Genomic DNA, 6,107 nt, shown 5'->3' with positions numbered 1-6,107 from the left:
CCGGGGCCCTCTGGCGTCCCAAGCCAGCTCTTAACCAACGCGCCACTTGGCCGGCCCTAAATATTCAGATGTTAATTCAGATAGTCTTCTACATTTTTTAACAGCTAAGTTTGAAAAAAATAAAAAGCAGAATGTAAGCAACATGATTCCAAAAGCTGATATATAAAACAAATAAGTTCCTAAGATGAAAAGTATAACTTCACAGATAGTTTGTGTTTGGAAAGTCTCAGTGGCTTTTAAGGCTCATAAGCAAGAATAAAGCCCTAACAATTAATGTATGAATTTTATGTAGAACAAATAATCTTCATAATTTTAAAAGGCTGTAAAATGAATTTTCAGGGACCCTCAGCTGAGCACCATTAAAACAAATAATGAATTATTAATGAAAGCTGAGGCATATTTGTTAAAAACAGATAATGAATTATTAACGACAGCTAAATATTTCCAGAAAGGGAGGAAAGACTAAAGGGAACCAGTCTGCAGCACGAATGAAAGTGATAAGTTAGAAAAGTTTATTACTTATTTATTAAGTGACTTTGTAATAGTCCCAAGTCCAAATGCAGCTTTGAGTAGCCTGTTCTATGGATCCAAGCAAAATAGAAAAGAAGGACAAAAAGGAAGCAATAGATGTTAAAAATTAGGATTAAAAAATAAACCCATTTTGTAAATGGGTAGAAAACGTGATGCAAAGTTTTGGCAAGTTTACATGCTTTTCCCCTCCGTGAGGAGAAATTCTTAGCATTTATGAGGATCAAAAATATTAAAAATCAAGATCACAAATGCTCAGAATATGCTGGAAAGATACACAAGAAACTAACAACAGTGACTTTTCTGGATAGAAGAACAATAAGGCTGGAGGTGAGAGGTGGAAAGATCTATTTTCTCTGAAATGCCTTCACAGCGGCCAGACTTTCTCCAAGCTATCTATCCACGGGAGGTGAGACTGAACCAACCTCTACATTTTGTTAATTTTGAGAGCAGTTTTAGTCTGAAGAACACTGCATTAGATGTATATTGCAGCATGACAAATGACCTCCAAACGTAGAGACTTGAAACCATAAACATCTGTTGCCCCCAGTTTCTGAGGGTAGGGTGGTTCTGGCTCAGAGTATTTCAGGAGTTTGCAGTCAAGATGATGGCTGCGGTCTTCTGAAGGCCTGACTGCTCTATGGGACCCTTTTATAAATTCACTCATGTGGCCACTGGCTCTAGGTCTCAGGTCCTTGCCATCTAACTTCTCTTCTAGGGAGTTACCTAGGAGGACGAGAGAGTGAGCACCTAATGTGCAAGCCACATTATCTTTTATAACCTAACCTCTGAGGTGATGTACCATTACCCCTGTCATATCCTATTGTTGATACAGACTAACCCTGCCTGGTATGATGTGGAGGGGACAACACAAGGGTGTGAATACTAGGCAATCATTCAAGGCCACCTTGGAGGCTGCCTACTGCAAACGCAATTTGACACTGTAGTGTTTTGCACTTATCTTCTCCCCCATTTGGTTTGCTAATTTCTTGAGAACAAGACCCAAGTCATATGATCTTCTTATTTGTTTTCCTTCAAATGACTTCATTCTGGGAAACTTTCATTCTTTCTTGGTTCCCTCCACATCTATGTAACCTTAATTTAGAAGGAAAGCAAAGTCCGATCCCAGGTGTATTAGATTGAAATAGGACACAATGGTGGGACATGAAAGGGTAATACAGACTGAAGAAAAATTCAAGGAACACAAGCATGGACAGTTTGACAACAACAAGATTTTTGTTTTTTTTTTAGATGCCTTTTCTCATATCTTAAGGAAACCTCCTGTCATGGCCTCCTATATCTGGATGATTTTCAAGAGCCAGCTCTGTACATTTGGAAAAGCTATTATTGCCTACTCATATACATGCAGAGGGCTTTTGGGGGCAATGCTGTTGGGTCGTTGGGAAAGTCATGACGCATTTTTGCATTGAAAAACATAGAAAAATACGTCATGACTTTCCCAACGACACAATATGTAAGGAACTGAAAACTTTCTCTTCTAAGAACAGCATCATCAAATCTACTTTGGTTATAACCAAACCTTCACTGAATATCGCTGTTGACAATGTTTTGAACTATTTTAAAAGTCATAAAAGTGAGTCTGAGACATAGAATAATTTCTAAATTTTTACTGTACAACTGTTAAAATATCGATCAAATTCTTTTCATCAAATCTTGGATTTTTCAGTGTCCTGTGGCATTTTTCTTCATTGTACTCTCCAACTCCTTCCTTATACCATTATGGAGATATATTTCAAGTAAAAAAAAAAATCCAACTTTTCCTAAACCAATAGAATGACTTGAGAATAAGAAGCAATCATACTCTAGGTTGCATTAAAAAATTTTAATTCTATAACAACAGCCAACGTCAAACATTCTGCTTAAAAAGAGGAAAAAATATTTATTTAAACAAAATAGATTATTTTAGATGCTAAATTTGCAGTAAAGAAGGAAAGACTTATTATACATACCATACATTAAATCGACTAAAACCAACATGATACTGATGAATGAGCACAACACAAGATCCTGTGTTCAGTCTTAAGCAGCGGTTCTCAACCTTCCTAATGCCGCGACCCCTTAATACAGTTCCTCACGTTGTGGTGACCCCGAACCATAAAATTATTTTCATTGCTACTCTATAACTGCAATTTTGCTACTGTTATGAATCGTAATGCAAATATCTTTTTGTTTCCCGATGGTCTTAGGCGACCCCTGTGAAAGGGTCATTTGACCCCCAAAGGGGTTGTGACCCACAGGTTGAGAACCACTGGTCTTAAGTATCTATTATCGAACGAGCATATCTGCTCATTATTAAAGTGGCTTCACATTTTTAAAATAATTTTTAATTTTTGAATTACAGTTGACATAGAATATTATGTTTCAGGTGTACAACATAGTGATTAGACATTTATATAATTTAAGAAGTGATCACCCACTCTGATAAATCTAGTACCCATCTGACACCATACATAGTTATTACAATATTATTGACTATATTCCTTATGCTATACCCCACATCTCCATGACTGTTTTGTAACTACCACTTTGTACTTCTTAATCCTTTTCCCTTTTTCACCCATCCCCCCAGGCCCCCTCCCATCTGGCAACCATCAAAATGTTCTCTGTATCTATGAGTTTGTTTGTTTTGTTCTTTAGATTCCACATATAAATGAAACCACATTGCATCTGTCTTTCTCTGTCTGACATATTCCACTTAGCACAATACCCTCCATGTCCATCCATGCCACTACAGATGGCAAGAACCCATTCCCATCCATAGCCAAGTAATATTCCATTGTATATATGTACTACATCCTCTTTATCCATTTTTCTATTGACAGACATCCAGGCTGCCTCCACATCTTAGCCATTATAAACAGTGCTGCAATAAACATATGGATGCACATGTCCCTTCGAGGTAGTGTTTTGAGTTTCTTCAGATAAATACCCAGAAGTGGGGTTACTATTGTTATAGACTTTTGTTTTAAAGTCTATTTTGTCTGGTATAAGTATTTTTACCCCAGCTTTTCTTGTTTGTTTCCATTTTCATGAAATATCTTTTTCCATCCCTTGATTTCCAGTCTGTGTCTGTCTTTTGATCTGAAGTGGCTCTCTTGTAGACAGCATAAGGAAGGGTTTGCTTTTCATATCCATTCAGCCACCCTATGTCTTTTGACTAGAGCTTTTAACTCATTAAATTGAAAGTAATTGTTGATAGCTATGTAGTTATTGCCATTTTATTTTTCATACATACATATACATATATATATATATTTTTTTTCTTTCTTTTATAGAAAGAAGTCCTTTTAAGATTTCTTTTACTGGTTTGGCGGTGATGAATTCCTTCCTCTTTTTTTTGTCTGGGAAGCTCTTTATCTGTCCTTTGATTCTAAATGATTGCTTGTCTGGGTAGAGTAATCATGATTGTAGGTCCTTGCTTTTCAACACTGAATATTTTCTGCTAATCCCTCTGGCCTGCAAAGTTTCTGCTGGAAAATTAGGTGACACTCTCATGGGAGCTCCCATATAAGGAACAGCTTTTCTCTTACTGCTTTTAAGATTCTCTTTTTTTCTCTTTAAACTTTGGCATTTTAATTATGATATGTCCTGGTATGGGTCTGTTGGCATTCATCTTGTTTGGGACTCTGTGCTTCCTAGACTGGTATATCTATTTCCTTTTTCAGGTTAGGGAAGTTTTCTGTCATTATGTCTTCCAATAGGTTTTCAATAGCTTGCTTTCTCTCTTCTCCTGGTATCTCTATGATGTGAATGTTGATATGCTTGAAATTGTCCCTGAATCCTCTTAAACTATACTCATTTTTTTTGGATTCTTTTTTTTTTTTTTTTGCTGTTCTGATTGGGTTGCTGATTCAGTCCCTCTGCTTCATCTAAACTACTGTTGACTCACTAATGTATTCTTTATTTCAGTTATTATATTATTCATTTCTGACTGGTTTATGTTTTCTGTCTCCATTTTTATGTTTCCTATATCTTTGTTTAAGTTCCCTCTGAGATCAGTGAGCATCCTTATAACCAGTGTTTGGAACTCTGATTCTGATAGGTTGCTTATCTCCCTTTTGTTTAGTTCTTTTTCTGGAGTTTTGTTCTGTTCTTTCATTTGGGACACATTTCTTTGTCTCCCCATTTTGGCTGCCTCTCTGTGTTTGTTTTTATGTAACAGATAGAGCTGCTGTGTCTCCTGGTCTTGGTAGAATGGTCTTATACAGTCGGCATTCTGTGGGGCCCAGTAGTACAGTTTCCCAGGTCACCTGAGCTGTGTGCTCCAGGTGTTTCCCTATGTGGATTGTGTGTGCCCTTCTGTTGTAGTTGAGCCTTGGTTGCTGTTGCCATGTCAAAGGGAGGGAATGACTCTCAGGCTGATTGCTTATGAGAACTGGTCATGACTACAGTGGAGGAGTTATTGTGCAGGGGCTGACCTGTGAAGCAGGATTCACTTTAGCAGAGCTCCGGTGCCTGCCCAGTCTGCCCTTTGGGTGCATTGTTTGTAGAGGCTGTTGGGTGGTACTCGGGTGTGGTCTGAAGCTGGCCATTGGATATGTTTGTTCTGGGGCCTCTTGGGTGAAGGGCAAGTTCAGTTCCTTCCTGTACCCTGCCCAGGGCCACTTGCTATGAGCTACAAAGTTATCTGCAGATGGCGGCTGCTTGTGCTGGCTTGGAGGTGACTGGGAGAGGCTAAGCTGTGAACCAAGGTTGGCTGCCACTAATGCTGGGCCTGCTGAGGCCAGGTGCTGCTTCTCTGGGGTTTGTGAACCATTGAGAGATTTTAGGAAAGTCTGCAGCTTGAGCCAAGACGTGGCCTCACAGTTTTAAAGCACTTTATCTTTCAAAGCACTTTAAAATTAATTGTCATTTCATCCACTGAACAATCCAGGGAATTGACACAGAGCTAATTATTTTATCCTTCATGGTTCCCATGACCCAGAAGCTTTCAGACTTCTGTTTCTGCTTAGGTCATTGGCAATGTTAGTTAATGACTCAAGAGCTACTCTTCATTCTCCCTGTCTGTATGAACTCAAAACCTTTTCCATTTGATTCTTATTCACATTTTGCATTTGAACATTTTTTTCTGCAATTCTTTCTAATCAGATAACTTTTAGAACTTCAAATGAACTGAGGCCAACACTTTTGTTTTATTGTTGAGCAAAGAAATGATCCCCCAGAGAAATTAAATAAATTATCTGGGGTTACAGATACCAGGAACTATTGCATCTATTATATAGCTTCCTACTTTTAAAATAATGATTCATTATGAATTTATATTTACCCAATAAACCTTTGTTTGTCCTCTCAGAGCCACCAGACTCTCTGTTGGATTATGGAATAACTAAGATGAATTAAATTACACTGTTAAGAAATAATACTATCTAATATTGATTGAGTGATCATTCTGAACCAGGCAGTATATTACATGTATTGGGTTGTTGGAAAAGTCATGACGTATTTTTTCTGTTTTTCAAAGGTCATTTATTTGTATAAAGAACAAAATCAATCAATGATATATTGCCCATTTTGTTCGATAACCTTTTGCCATCTTTCAGTGAACTTCATAATTCCTC

The sequence above is a fragment of the Hipposideros armiger genome, unplaced genomic scaffold, assembly GCF_001890085.2.
Source record: "Hipposideros armiger isolate ML-2016 unplaced genomic scaffold, ASM189008v1 scaffold_117, whole genome shotgun sequence".
Classification (NCBI taxonomy): Eukaryota; Metazoa; Chordata; class Mammalia; order Chiroptera; family Hipposideridae; genus Hipposideros; species Hipposideros armiger.
Note: the sequence above shows the minus strand (reverse complement) of the source record.